Raw genomic sequence first — 16,303 nt, 5'->3', positions numbered from 1 at the left:
AAGAAATATATTGAGAGCATGTCATGGTGGAGAGAACCACAGTCTGGGTAGGGAAATGATGGGTAGCCACGAAGAAAAATTGGGTAAAATATGAGGGTACGGTGTCTCAGACAGGTTCAGAGCAGGAGGCAGGACCACACTGCAAGGCAAAACATTAAGAGAGACGGGAACCGCAAGAATAAAAGTTCAACATCAAAAGTTTTGAGATTCTGGTTCTTATCAACTACATCTTTGAAACAAGGGAACATTTCATACAACTCAAATCTGTATCTTCTTTTCATTTTCTTCTACATAATGCAAATGTAGATATATATCAGAAGATGTCATAAGTTTTAGGAGGAACTGAAATGTCTCAGTGACCAAAGTTCCTAAGCCATCTACGGTGAGTCAAGTAAAAAAGAATGAGAGTCAAGCAAGGTTATATATGTGCAAAGTCTTATATGATCACCATCGTGTATTGTAAGGCATGTAGGTGCAAAGTCAATATGTGCAAGATCTTGTGTGTGTAGGGCCTTATCTGTGCAATGTCATATATGTGCAAGGTCATGTATATGCAAGGTCGTGTGTGTGCAGAGTCATATATATGTGAGGTCATACATGTCTAAGGTCACTCACTACAGAACAGACAGTGTGATTTAGCTGAAGTGAGAGCAAATCCAGCCTAAGAGGATGAATAATGAACCACTGAGAATGAAGAACAGAACACTTTACAAGGAAATCCTTTCTAAGCAGGACTTTTGCTCCTTCATCTCCCCTCTAATTCTAGGTTAACAGACACATTTGTTTCCAGTAGCACCTGCCAATTTCATTTTTCCCAAGACTTGACTTCCATTTTGTACAAATGTGTATACTTGTTAGTAAATTAGCATGATAAACTAGCATTTGTAATGTATTGTTAGAAATTGAAAGGTATTTAGAGATTGTTTTTGTTTTGTCGCAGGGAGTCACCACATAGACAAATCTGACCTCTATCTCATAGTGTGTGTGCACTTCTGGACATCTTTATCTCTTTGCATATATTTTCATATATACATATGTAGATATAGAGAGATAGTAATTATGTATGAGTTTTAGCAAAATAAAATTAATTAAACAATCTGTCAACTCTCTTCCTTTGTTGGTATTCCCATTACCAAATAGTTCTTTGTGACACAAGAACTTACAGAGGCTGTAGTAGCATGCACTGGCTCAAACCAGATGCACTCCCAGTCATGAGATTGGGAAGTAGACACCAGCTCCCATCCCAACCAAGAAGCTATTTCCATGACAACTGCTTACAAAGGAAATAGTAATTTCTCCAAGAGAGTCTTAGTGGGTATGCAAATCGCACTTGAAGGCAGGCTCCATTTCCAGCAGTAGATGGCCAACATAAAATGAACTTGAATGTATTTTTGGAGACTTTTGTTTGTTTGTTTCAAAGTGCTTTGTTTGAGTTTTTGCTGTTGTTGTTGTTTTGTAACCTTACTGGTCTTCTGCTTGTATACTATGATTTTTGACTTGGTGTTCTTATGAGTTTGGTGTGTGTGTGTGTGTGTGTGTGTGTGTGTGTGTGTGTGTGTGTGTGTTGTGTGCCTGTATATGTGTTTGTTTGTTAGGTTTTTTTTACTTTGATCTATACTTATTTGGTTTTGCCTATTGGTTTTTTTAAGAGAAAGAAAGTGTAAAGTTGGCTGAGTATCTGGAAGATCTGGGAGGAGATGAGGGAAGAAGCTTGATTATATGGAAAAATTATTTTCAATAAAAAATAGTTCAGTGTGATATCAAAGGATATGTCATTAATTAATCTAGATCAGGGGTTCTCAAACTGTGGGTCACAACCCCTTGGGGGTGGCAAATCAGATATCTTGTTTATCAAATATTTACATTACAGTTCATAACAGTAGCAAAAATATAGTTATGAAGTAGCAACAAAATAATTTTATGGTTGAGGGTCACCATGACATGAGGAACTGTATTAAAGAGTTGCAGCATTAGGAATGCTAATTGAGAACCACTGCTCTAGATATACAATGAGGTACCATGATAGCCTCTCCCAATAGTATATTTATCAGCTCCTTCATCAAGAATGGTACAGCCTAGCTATATTTGCATATATTAACTAATTCATTTCTGATAAAATTGAAAGTCAGTAGTCTGTTACCATTTATTTGAAATTTTTTAGATTTATTTATTTTATTATATAAATATTTTGCCAGTGTTATGATTTAAGTAAAATGTTGCAAGTCCCCGAGTGGCAGCAGTGGGCAGCGGGCCATGAGACCACACCACAGATCATTGAGCAGCGGCAGTCGGCAGGCAGCAGGTCCCGAGACCACAACAGGCCATGAAAGCAGTCAGGCCCCAGGCAGGGAGCCCCCAAATGGCCTGCAGACCACTGCGGGGCCGCAAGTCCCAGGCAAGGAGCCACGTGGTGGCTAAGAGACAGAGACATGAATAGGCATGTCATGCAGCGTGAAGTTGGATATTTATTTAATGGTTTATGAAAGAAAGGGGGAGAGCAGAGAAAGAAAGAAAGAGAGAGAGAGAAACAGAGATGGAGGAAGGGGAGAGGTGGAAAGAAGGGAGAGACAAAAGCTGCCTTTGAGAGAGAGAGAGAGAAGAAAGATCTACCTGCCTTGGAGGTTGATGAGAGAGGGAGTGGGAGGGACTTGTCTAAGACAAGGAGGGCTTGACAGATCATTACAGCCAGTATATACACATGTGCACCACATGCATGCACACGTTCCTGTAGAAGTCAAATAAAGGCATCAGATTCCCCTAAAACTGAAGTTAAAGATGGTTAAGAGCCACCATATGTGTGTTGGGAATGGAACCTAGGTCTCTTGCAAGAGTAATGAGTCCTCTTAAACACCAAATCATTTCTACAGTCCCATCATTTTTACTTGAGAAATAATCATTAGATTCATTTCAGGACCATTACTAGCACTACATGCTAAGTTTTTCTACCTAAGAACCCCCATGAATCCCTTTCTTTTGCTATCAAATCTCTGTATGTCCATAATATGGTAGAATTTGGGTTTTTAATATTTCACATATCACTGTAGCAATATTTTCCCTAGTATTTAAAAAGCAAGTGTTTGTATTCCTGAGGTGAATTTTGTGTTTTGAATCATATTTAGGCTAAGGCACTAGATCATTGCTGTAGATCATTCCTAGCATGCAAACGGATCTAGGTTTGATCTCTACTCTAAGGACAGATGGAAGAAACAAAGATAGGAATGGAGGGAAGGATGAAGGAGAAAGGCGGGAGAGGGGTAGATTGGAAGGGAGGGGACAAAGGATGCAGTAAAGCTTCCACATTTCCCCCTTTTTAGAAGTAGATCTTTAATCATAAAAAGGTTCAGAAGGACTTGTGGCAAGAATAGGAAATAGAGTCTGGCTAGGTAGTTTTAAGGGCAGGGACTCTGACAGGAAAGAGTTCTAATTCTTGTCTTTGGCCCAGAGCTGGAAGTGTCCTTGGTCTGCCCCAGCCAGAGGCTAGATGCCAGAAGGGAGTTCCCATTCCTGGCCTACTTTCTCCTTATCTTCCCTACCCTAAATGAACATTTCTGCCTGTAAGCTACCTGTGAGGACATGAGTAAACCCAAGAAGAGATCCTTGGATGCTTCATGCTTCATGGGTGGGTAGACTGGACTGACTGCCTTCCCATGGCTCACTCATGTTTCTCCCTTGAGTCACAGCACAGCATCTTGAGGCACCCCACTTCCAGGAACTTTTTCTTGCTGTTCATGAACTCTTTCACACTTGCCTAAAACTCCCCGTTACACATCTGTACTAATCCTCATTTCTAAACTCACGTTCTGGCTATCTGTGAATTGCATTCTTCACAGGAATGCAATTCTGACAGAAACCTGGAGACCACTGGCTGAGTGAAAGTTTTGTGTGTTCAGAAATGACTGACACTGTAACTCCTAAGCTAAATCCCTCCTAAGGTGATGATGAAATGCTCCATTAAACTCAGTGAGCCCCAACTGTAAAGCATCACTCAGACTCAACGTCAACCAATCTTGGATCTGTCTCAGGCACTAGTTTCTTCTTTAATTGTGGCTTTGTTCAAGTTTTCTTCTTTATATGAGTGAATTCAGGAATTATTAGTTTCTTGGTATTTTACCTAGTCTTCAAATGTTAAATAATATTCCATTATACTTTAGTACAATATTTTTGGCATTTCTGTCACAGACTACATTAATGTAGCTCTTCCAACAAATTTTCCAAGTAGGTACCCCATTTTTCCTATTGTTCAGATGAAGAAATTGAGATAGAAAATCAATACAGCCATTATCTAGTTCTATACCAAGAGAAAACAGCCTCATTGACCAAGCAGAAAGCCTGTGTTCCAGGCCTATTTATTGCACATATCTGGTCATCTTTCTGCTTCTCTCAGTTGCAGATTGAACTCACTTTAGGAGAAGGAGCCCCTCCCAAAGGTCCTTTAAGGCCTCTGCCAGTACAACTCTGTCTGCTCTCTAGAACTGATGTCTTAAAAGTTTTTTTTAAAAATATCTCCATAAGAATTCATGAAAACTAAAATTTTTCATTATAAATTTAAATCATTGCAAAAAAGTTTACTTTTCTGTTTATTATAAATACTTTGAAAATAAAACTGTCAAATCACTTTAAAATATATCTTCTTCAGTATGAACACCGTGGAGATTTGGAACTATATTCTATTTAAAATAAAATTTCCTTCAGAAATAAAAAATATTTCTTGTTCATCATTCCCTTGCCTTCATGAAACCTTACACAAAATATTAAAATATTTTTAGAATACATGTTGTCATCATTTTTTATCTCTTAATGTATTTCTGTAAAAAAAATCTATACAAATAAATTTAATATTTAAGTCCTTTTTGCTCTTATTCTACTGCTAAGTTTTTTCCCAGAATTAAATCATTAGTGTAATTGTTTAGTTGTACTCTCTTGATTTAATGAATAAATTAACTAATTTGGGCTGGAGAAGTAGCTGAGTGGAACCATGCTTGTCTAGTATGTGCACTGCCCTGGGTTCAGGCCTCAGGATTATAGTCACAAAGAAAATACAACATAGGCAATTTTCAGTCTTGAAAACATAAACTTTAATTGACAGTGTATTTCTTAATGAAATAGGAAGGTAATAAAGCTTTTCTGATCTCTCAATAAGTCTTCATTATTAATTCATATATGCATTGATGGGTATTATTATTATTGAGACAGTGTTCACAAGCCATCTCATCCCTATTTTCATTTTCATAGATATAAGTGCTGAGAACGTGTGTTCATATAAATTAATAAGTGGCTCCCTGAGGAAGCTTAGACATAGTAATGTTTTTCAATTCCTTGAACTCATTATTAGGTATATTACAAAAATTACTTAGCAGTATTCCTTCAAATATTATTTTTAATGATTAATCAGTGGAAATTCTATTAGATTCTCTAAGTTTTATTTAATTCAATGAACAGTAAATCCCCCAACCTGCAAGAGGATTTGTTATCTAGTCACTAGGCATTTGCTTCCTCCATACCAGCATCAATATTTCCAACTGTCTTTTGTCTGGTACCCTGATGGTTACACAGTGGTACAATATCCTATTGTAATATTCCAGAAGACTTGAGGAGAGTCATGTCTTCATTTCTATCATTTACTTTATTTTTGATTATGAAGGCAGGCTGTGTGCATGTGCATATGTGTCCACTGAGGCCATAAGTGTTAGGTCACTGCAGCTGGTGTTACAGGCCACGAGAAGTGGGTGCTGGGAAATGTACTCAGGTCCTTTGCAAGAGTAATTACTGCTTGAACACTGATACATACCTTTTTCCCAGCCCATGTATCTCCATTTGTAAAGGAGACAAAGGTTATGTGAGAATACAGGTAAAGGAAGCATAATTTTTTACTATTTTCCTTTTAAGCAGGCCATTTTAGGAGAGAGTATTTATGGATGGTGAGGAGTATAGGAATCAATTCCCTTACATAATCTATTAGCCCCAATAACAGCAATTGTGATAGTCTATCTTGACTGACAACTTGACAGTGTAGACTCAAAGGAGAGCAGCCTCGGAGCAGGCCTATGATGGGCTTTCTAGTTTAAGTTAGGTAGGGGGAAAGACTCACTCTAAATGTGGGCGGCGCCATTTTTTGTGCCAGGGTCCTAGACTAAATAAAGAGGAGAAACTGAGTTTCAAACAAGTATTGGCTGCTCTTTGCTCGACTATATTGGCTGCTGTTTGCTCGACTATGGACATAGTATGGTCAGTTGTTTTCTGCTCCTACCACCATGCCTTTCAGTCATAACAAACTGCAACCTCAAAGTGTAAAGCAAAGAGAATCCTTCCTTGCTTGGCTTCTGCTGTGGGAGCTCCTTCTACTCCTTTAGCCAATAGACTTTAAGATACCAGCCCACTTGGGTGTGGTCTCAAACTATAAATGCAGCTGTAAAGCTTGTGATCACACTCTTTCTTTCGGCTCCTACTTCTGGATGCTAGACTCTGTTCCTGTTCCTCATTTGTGCAGAGGACTGTGATCTAGTACAGTGATCTGTAAGTCTCCCCTAAATAAACAACCCTTTATTAAACCTCTGATAAAAGCCACGTCAATATGATTTTTATTAATCATTGTCTGTCTTGACATCTTTAATTCTCAAATTTCATGAGGAACAAAAAGCATAATGAATCTAGCTTGGTTGAGCTTCCTAGATCGTGGTCAAAGAATCATGGTCAGTAGAATAGGGCCATGTGTTATACACAGAACCCCAAGTATTATTCTGTACATTTGGTAGTTAGTCCTCCCAAACCATAGGATTATGAGCTGAGTCATCCTACATAATTTTTCTATAAAATATATTAATGTGTTTTTTTCTTAATAAAACTTGCCAATTTTAATTACTTTATTTATATTTAATTTGTTTACAGTTGACTTCATTTTCACCTAGTGAGTTGGCCTTACTTTGTTAAAACTTCTACTTCAATTGGCATTCAATTTTATTTCAACACCTTAAACAGAACCACTCAATGTTGTATATTGTCTCAGTACCACTCTGCTTGTATCCTCTAGGTTTGGGTACATAATAACCTTTTCCATTTCTTTGAGATAAGGTCTTATCAGATATCACAGACTGACCTGGAACTCACTATGTAGCCAAGGCTGGCCTCAATCTCTCCATCATCTTGCCTCTCACTTTAGTGTTTATATAGTAACCTTAATGTCACTAATTCTTCGTAATCTATGATGGGTTGTCAAAGTCATTGTAGGAAAGTGTTTCTACAACTTCCAGTGGAAAGATTTAGCCTTTGCCAAGCCTCTCATCTCAACAGATCACACACATGATCATGTTCAAACACAGGTCCCACTGTGTTCTAAGCCAGGCAGTGCATTTTCATCAAGTTAGGAAAACTTATAAAGCCTTTATTGTATCTTAAACCTCTGTTCCTGATTGAATCCTGAAACCTGCCTTTTCTCCTTTGCTGTGAGCTCCCCACATTCACCCCACAAACACATACTTACACAGTACCACTCTTATTTCTCTGAAGTAGAAAGGACTTCAGGACTTGTGCAAAGTAGATTGTACTTACCATTTACTTTGCCTGGAATGTTTTCCCAAGATCCTTATCTGGCCTTTTCAATCATTCCACTCAGGTCCCTGCTCTAGTATGACCGCCTTAGGGACAGCTCCATCTCTCCCCTTCTTCCATTAATGTGAGTTTAGAAGGAAGAAGAGGAAAATGATAGAAGAGGATACATACCATGTGTCTTTGTAGAGAATATCTCTGAAAGGTTCCTCTGCTCAGAGTCAGGTTTTTCTTTTTTTGGAAAATAATTTTTTCATACAGTATATTCCAAACACAGTTTCCTTTCCTCCTCTCCTCTCAGATCTTCCCTACATCCCTGTTGCTTCAACTGCAAAATTTCTCTCTTCTTTAGAAAACAGGGAAAGCAAAAACAAAACATGAGAAACAGACACACACTCGCCATTAAAATGCAAAATCAGAAACTATAATATATAAGCAAAAGATGAGTAATGTTAAAAGAAAAATCTACAAAAATCTTATAAGTTCATTTTGTATTGGCCATCTACACTTGTACATGGAGTCTGCCCTTAAGTGTGGTTTGTATATCCAGTGGTATTCTATTGGAGCATGTAACATGAGGGTCTGGCTGCTGGGGTTTCTGTCCTGCCCGGTACCCCATAGCCAGCATGTCCCATAGAAAATCACACAGAGATCTCTATAAGTTATAAAGCTGATTGACCTATTAGGTCAGGCTACTTATTAGCTCTTGTAGCTTATATTAACCCATTATTCTTATCTATGCTAGCCATGTGGCTTAGTACCTTTTTCAGTGGGGCAGATCACATCCTGCTGCTTTGGTGATCTGGGCAAGAGTGCTAAGAATCAGCTTCCTCCTTCCCAGAATTCTCTTGTTCTCATTGCATCATCTCTACTTCCTGTCTGGTTTTCCCACCTATACTTCCTGCCTGGCCAATCAACATTTATTTAAAACATGATTGACAGAATACAGACAATTCTCCCACACCAGGAGCAAACTAATTTTTGTTTGAGAGTGGCTGTATATTAATAGTTTCTTGTTTAGGATGGGAGTTCCTGTCCGGTTCTCCTCTTCTTGCTGGCAGTCTATCCAGCTTGGACCCATGCAGGCCTTGTGTATTCCACCACAGTCTCTGTGAGTTTACATATGTATCACTCCCATTGTATTTGAAAGATGTAATTCCTTTGGTTCTGAAACTAATTTGTCTCCTCTTCCATAGGGTTCTCTGAGCCCTGAGGAAAGGAGTTTGATGGAGATATCCCATTTAGGACTGAGTATTCCAGAGTCTTAATCTCCCTGCACACTGTCCAGGTGTGGATCACTGTGTTAACTTCCATCTGTTGCATGAGGACGCTTTGCTCGTGATGGCTGAGTGAATCACTGATCTATAACTATAGAAGAATGTCATTAGGAGTCATTTTATTTCTGCAACCATTTAGCAAAACAATAGGATTTGGTTTTCCCCTAGGTCCATGGACTATTCACTCTTAAGTTCTTGGCCACCCAACCAGTGTCAATCATGGGTTCCATCTCATGGGATATGTTTTAAATATAATCTGACAGTATATGATTACTCTCATGATTGTGGTCAGCATGTTGTGCAAGCAGGTCACCATTGTAGAGCAAAGAATTTGTAGCTGGGTTAGCTTCTACCTTTCTCTTCTGGTAGTATGCAGAGTACCTTCCAGTATCATGAAAACTAGTCAGTAGAGGTGAAGCCTCTAGTTAGGCACAACTCAAGTTCTCTGTATTCAACGAGATACGTAGGTATTGTCTTCAATAGTAGGACCCTATCATCAGTCTGTGGAGAGCAACCAATAACCTATATTGTGTGGGGGTTTCCATGGGGCATCTTTGGGCAACAATTCAATAAGATGTAACCCATTCTTGGCATTGGAGGTATCACTTGGTAGCAAGAAATGTGTAGTGAAGGTTTTGACCCCTCTGTTATCTGATGGGGAGTCAGAGCCTTGACTTTTTCCCAAGTACTTGCTAAAGCTTTTTCTGTGTGTCTTAATCATCTATTTTTTAATTTATTTTTTAAAATAATCTTTTCTCATTTTGCATGCCAATCTCAGTTCCCTTTCCCTCCCTTCCTCTAGCTCTCCCTGCCTTTCACCGACCCACCCCCATCAACTCCTCAGAGAGGGCAAGCCCTCCCATGGGGAGTCAACAAACTCTGGCACATCACTTCCAGACAGGACCAAGCCCCTCCCCCCTGTATTCAGAGTGAGTATGGTATCCCTCTAAAGAGAATGGGCTCCAAAAAGGCAGTTCAAGCACTAGGGATAAATCCTAGTCCCATTGACAGTGGCCCCACTGGCTGAACCAGTCACACAACTGTCACACATTCAGAGGGCCTAATTTAGTCCTATGCAGGCTCTACTGCTGTCAGTCAAGAGTCTGTGAGCTCCCCCTAGCTCAGGTCAGGTGTTTCTGTGGGTATCACCATCATGGCCTTAACCCCTTTGCTCATACTATCGCTCCTCCCTCTCTTAGACTGGACTCTGGGAACTCTGCCCCATGCTACCTGAATACAGCAACTGATCCATCATAGAAAAATTATCTATTTTAAGACTATGGGATGATGTTAAGAAATGAGGACATGTAATTGGTTATGGACTTTAGATAAATTTATGTGGAGTAATGGGAGATTTGTTTGTTTAAAACCAGTTAGGAGTAGAAAAAATAAGGAACATGTTCGTGAATATTTTTTATAGTTTTTCATCTTTGAGGCATTGTTTACTATAAGAAAAAATATACCTGTCTCAGGAGAGCAGAAGAAGCTTGTTAAGGAACAATGGAAAATATTAACACATGGGAAGAGCAAAAGCATGTGTGCAATTTTAACTTTCAAGGGAGATATTTCGCTTTGTTGTGCTATGTGTACTCAAGTCCCCAGAATAAAGCTACAGGCTGAGTCACCAGTTGGAATTTAAATGATTTGGGGAAGTTAGAATGTTAGAGGTCCAAAACCTAGTAACAAATTTTCTTCAGTTTTCTCTAGTGCACTTAAATGACCTGTTGACTGAGGTTTCTGTCCCTTCTGGTCCTGCAGTCATTCAGTCCCAAAGGACTGAGGTTTACATTAATTATAAAACTGATTGGTCCATTAGCTCAGGCTTCTTATTAGTTCTTATAACTTATATCATCCCATTATTCCTGTTTATGTAAGCCACGTGGCTCGGTACTTTATTCAGCGAGGCAGTTACATCTTGCTTGCTCTGTGTCTGAATCACAACTGCAGACTGAAACTTTCCTCTTCCCAGAATTCTCTTTGCCCTGTCTCTACTTCCTGCCTGGTCACCCTGCCCATACTTCCTGCCTGGCTACTGGCCAATCAATGTTTATTTAAAATACAAGTGACAGAGTACAGACCATTGTCCCACAGCAATGATCTTTTATTGTCCATCTCTGTTTGAGACCAAACATCAAGTGACTAATAGATGAATCTTGTGAAATATATAAACAGACTTCTGGATGCCACCAACTGAATAACTAAGAATGTTAACAGATAGCATATGATATCTATTATAGAAGTTTCTGTTTGCAACAATCTCCCTACATGATGTGCCACCAATGTATATGAGAGTACAAATTTATGACTTTCATTGTCCTGTTACTGTAAAATATCAAGGAGCTATTGTTATCTTTGAGAACATAGTATTTGACGCAGATAGTATCTGTATTTCTGGGCCATGGTCACTCATATTTGTCTCCAATATATTTTTTTCCTTTTAACCAAGGACTGTAGTTTTTAATGAACAAAGGGAAAAGAAAACCAATGGAAGTTTTTAAGTGAATGGAGAGTTACAGACACATGAGTGTTTAAGGAAGATTATAAGGGCTCGGTAGTTAAGGGGAAGAGCACCCATGTGACAGCTCACAGCTGTCTGTAACTCTAGTTCCAGAGGATCAGATACCATCTTCTGGCCTCTTCTGGCACCAAGCACATATGTAGTACATAGCCAAACATGAAGGTAAGACACCCATACACATAAATAACAATAATAATCATGATTAGTCTATATCAGTCCAATGAAAAGATTGATAGAGTTAAAGCCTAAAGACAAAGGACCGTGTAGAAAATATTAAATGATTGTTTACAAAATGGTTCTCTTCTGAATAACAGGCTGTGGCTTTGGCTTTGTATTACAGGACATGGTAATGAATATGAGAAGTTTTCTGAGTGGTAAGTTATAATTTATAAATTTCCTGTGTATGAGAAATGTAAGATTCATATTATCTATGGCTTGAGGGTTGTACGTGCTTCACTGGTCTGTGTAGTAAATGCCTGGCTCTCCGGGTGACAAGATTAGGAGGTATTGGAAAGTTTGGGTCATGCAACCATAAAGAAGGTTCATAGAATATTTGGGAATTATGGCACCTTAGACCCTTTACTCATTTGTCTTCTGGCTTATGAGGGAAGAGACTGCCAAACGTTCTTCAAGATACAGAAGAAAGTGATTGACAATCTTCCAATATAGGTAGAACTTTCTTTGAAATTTCCTGCTTCATGGAAAAGTCTGGCAGATACTATAGGCCAGTAGGCTGAAGATTGAATGTTCCAACATTACAGAAGAACTTTGGGTGACTGTTCAGGTAGAGAGATGTCTCTATCATTTCTAGAGTTTTGGATGTTGACTTCAATGCACTAACTCTTTACTTAGGTAATATTATATCCTTCTGGAGTCTTTGATAGAGTTGAAGAACAGAGAGTTACAGTTAAAGTTTTTGTTAGTTATGATAAAAGATAAAGTAGATATAAATATTGTAACTGTAATTCTTGCTTGATAACTGTTTTATGCAATTTTGCTATGTTAAAGTTAAAACCGTCCTTTTTATTTAAACAGAAAAGTGGAGGTGATGTGAGATTCCTCTCTGTATGCTGTGAATACCATTGTTAATAAAGGACTGTCTTGGGCCTATGCAGGGCAGAGTGGAGCTAGGTGGGGAAAAATAAACTGAATGTTAGGAAAAAGAAGGCGGAGTCAAAGAAAGACACCATGTAGTTGCCAGATAGAAAGACATGAGCTGCCAGCTGGAATCTTGCCAATAGGTCACAAGCCTTGTGATAAAATATAAAATAATGGAAATGGGTTAATTTTAGATGCAAAAGCTAGCTAGCAATGCACTTAAGCTATTGGCCAAACAGTTTTGCAAATAATATAGTTTCTGTGTGGTTATTTAGGGAGTCTGAGAAGCCAGAAAATGAACAAGCAGCCTTGAACAACATATAGTGGCTTTATAAGTTTTCATCCCCACCAGCAATGTCTGAGTGTTCCTCTTACTCCATATCTTCACTGGCATTAGCTGTCATTTGTTTAATTGATCTTGGTCATTTCAATGGGTGAAAGATGAAATCTCAAAGTAGTTCTGATTTATATTTTCCTGATGACTAAGGGTGATGAACATTTCTTTAAATGCTTCTCATCCATTGAACTTTCTCTTTCAAGAATTCTCTTGTTAATTCTGTACCTTGTATCTTTATTGGGTTGTTTTTATTTTGGATGAAAAGGTGTTCAATTCTTTATATATTTTGAATATCTGTCTTCTATCAGATGTGGAGTCAGGTTTTCCATTCTGTAGGCTGCTGCTATTTTCAAATGGTGGTGCCCTGTGTCATACAGAAGGTTCCTAGTTTCATGAAGTGCTATTTACTAATTGTTGGTCTTAGTACCTATTCTAACAAGATCTTCCATCTTGAAGCTGTATGCTCTGCTAGAGTTACAGTATCCTGCTTTTATAGACGAGGAAGTCTCTGAGCTTTTGCTATTGTCTGCTATATGCATTTCTACCTCTTTAAAAATCTTTTAAAATCCCACTAGTAAAATGTTGTTGAGTGAGCAACATTTGCCAGTAACAAGCTTCGGAAATGCAACTTTGCAACAAGCCATCCAACCTGTAGGTGGCAGCAAAAGTATCAGACTACTGGACTATCAGACCAAAGAGCCTGTCATTTATTGGGAGGCCAAAAATCTACCACCAAAACAAATGCAAAGATGTTCCCAAAAATGATGAAACCAGGGATTCAGAGAAGTTCTGAAACAAGGCAAGAAAAGCTATTTTTATATTGTTTCTATTGAGCCATGCTTTTTTCTTTGCTCCCCTCTCTTCCTCTCCCTTCCCATTCTATCCTATCCCATGATCTCCATGCTACCAATTTACTCAGGACATCCTGTCATTTTCTACTTTCCACATAGATTAGATCCATGTATGTCATTTCTTTTAGGGTCCTCATTGTTGTCTAGGTTTTCTGGGATTGTGAATTAGGCTGTCTTTTTTTCTCTATGTCTCAAAGCCACTTATGAGTGAGTACATGTGATAATTATCTTTCTGGGTTTGAATTACCTCACTCAAAAATGATGCTTTCTAGATCCACCCAATTGCCTGCAAATTTCAAGGTGTCAATTTTTTTTTTCTGTGCAGTACTCCATTGTGTAAATGTACCACGTTTTCCTTATCCATTCTTCAGTCAAGGGGCATTTATGTTGTTTCTAGGTTTAGGCTATGACAAACAATGCTGCTATGAACATAGTTGAGCACATGTCCTTTTGGTAGGATTGAGTGTGCTTTGGGTATATTCCCAAAAGTGATATTGCTGGATCTTGATGTAGATTGTTTCCTACTTAAGAAAAGCGAGCTTCAAGAGGAATGTGTCCTTTTAGCTGATGACAGATGATTTTTCTAAAATTTTACAGATTCCACCAAAAAACTACTGAAACTAGTAAATTAATAGATTAAATTTGACACTACAGAATTAGAACATAAAAATAAAACTACATTTTTCTCTATCAATACATTATGCAAAAATAAAGCACGTGAACAATTCAATGTATAATAGCTACAGAAAGGAAAGTGATTATTACTGAATTTAATCAGATATGAAAAACCCTGTACTGAACGAAACACAAATAAGTGAAAAGATATCCCATGTTCATTGATTGAAAGCATTAAAGTTTAAATATCTACACTATTTATTTGAATGTTTGTTTTAAGAAATGGTCTTGCTTTCTTGACTAGGCTATTCTTGAACTCTTTGCCCTCCTGCCTCAAACCCTTTCATCCAGGAATTACAGACATGTGGAATCACATTTAGCTGTGTAATTTATTTTTTAATGAATGAATTGACAGGTAATATCGAGTCCCACAAAGAGATGGTGAGACACATAAATACCTTAGGCTCCCTCTACATTATAGAATTAAACTTGATTTTAAATTTTGGAATGAACATACGTAACAAAATTATTAATTCCAATAGAAAATGAGATAGGAAAATGGATGGGAGAGAGCAATGTTCATAAATGTAATCCTTGATCTGTGACTACATTATACTGAATTCCTGAGTATTCAAATATCTAGCTTACTTGAGAGAACAGCTAGATCCTTGGAAACTGGATCTATGACCTGGAGATTCCAGAAATAATTCTGTGCCTTATGGATTCATGCTGATGAATAAATATAGATGTTCAGGCACAGAAATTTGGAAACAGTTATTTTTGTGATTCTTTTTTTCAAAGGAAATGAGAGTTACAATTCTGACCACCATAAGAGCTATTGGGCCAGTGTTTAGCAAAGAAAATAACAGCATAGTGGAAAAGGATATTTGAAAAATTTGAGTATATAAGAGAAAAAAAATAGTATTAAGCAACAATATAACATTCTGTTGATCCAGAGGCCAAGGGAAAAGCAATTTTAGGGAGAAAGAAAACTAGTAGATTGAGTGAATAAATATCTATTAGAACTGAAAGAATATTGTTCCCAAGAAGGTAATCTTGATAGGGAAGCAATTAAATGTATTTAAAAGTAGATGAACAGAAAAGAGAAATGACATTGGCAATACTTATCAGTAAAGAGAATGAAGGAAGAGAAAATCTATGAAGAGGGACAAGAACAAAGATACATGAAAGTCTGGGAAAGAGTATTTATAAAAAAATGTTATCTTAGGGATAAGAATCAGGAAAATCCAGGTCAGGTTCAAAAAGATGGGCTGGCTTTCCAGTAGGGTTAACTCTCCTAACTTGAAAAAGAGAAACTTCGGCTTTACAGTGAAAGAAACAGGAAAAGCACCCCCCTTTTTTTTCTTTTCCTTTTTTTTTCCTCCCCCCTCTCTCCAGGTCTAGGAAGGTGAGCATCCAAACAGACTAGGATCCCAAAAAGCCAGTACTTGCAGACAAAACAAGACCCAGTGCCATCTTCAATGACTTCTCAGTCAGCCCCCATGTCAGCCACATGCTCTTTCAGTCCCAGTCCAGCTGGCCTTGGTGAGCTCTCATTAGATCAGTCCCCTTGTATCAGAGGGTGAAAGCACCCCTCGCAGTCTTGATTTCCTTTTTCATGTTCTCCCTCCTTCTGCTAGTCATTTGGACCTTGGGGGCTCAGTCCAGTGCTCCAATGTGGGTCTCCGTCTCTTTCTCCATCCATCGTCGGATGAAGGTTCCCTCTGATCCTGCCTTCCTTGCTCACGTTCTCCCTCCATCTGCTTCTCATTTGGACCTAGGGAGTTAAGTCCAGTGTTCCAATATGGATCTCTGTCTCTATCTCCATCCATCGCCAGATGAAGGTTCTATGGTGATATGCAAAATATTCATCAGTATGGTTATGGGCCAAGGCCAATTCAGGCACCCTCTCCTCTGCTGCCCAGGGAACAATCTGGGAACCTCTCCTTGGGCCTGGGAACCCCTCCAGAATCAAGTCTCTTTCAAACCCTAAAATGGCTCTTTGCAATGGCTCTTGCAAACCCTAAAATTAGTTGAGATATATACTTCCCTGCTCCCATATCCA

At 38.4% G+C, this 16,303-nt stretch overlaps 1 long non-coding RNA gene across 1 annotated transcript in view; it reads right to left on the bottom strand.

The window, feature by feature from the left end:
• Window positions 1–14,534: 14,534 nt before the first annotated feature.
• The window catches only part of LOC146895854 (uncharacterized), a 39,993-nt gene continuing 38,224 nt past the window's right edge, over window positions 14,535–16,303 (bottom strand). Inside the window, exon 4 of the long non-coding RNA XR_015736417.1 lies at window positions 14,535–16,085. This is a non-coding gene — a long non-coding RNA (uncharacterized LOC146895854). The remainder of the gene's footprint in view (window positions 16,086–16,303) is intronic.

The sequence above is a fragment of the Myodes glareolus genome, chromosome 1 (genome assembly GCF_982192425.1).
Source record: "Myodes glareolus chromosome 1, mMyoGla1.1, whole genome shotgun sequence".
Taxonomy (NCBI): domain Eukaryota; kingdom Metazoa; phylum Chordata; class Mammalia; order Rodentia; family Cricetidae; genus Myodes; species Myodes glareolus.
The sequence above is the reverse complement of the archived record's forward strand: the minus strand, read 5'-3'. Positions and strand labels throughout refer to the sequence as shown.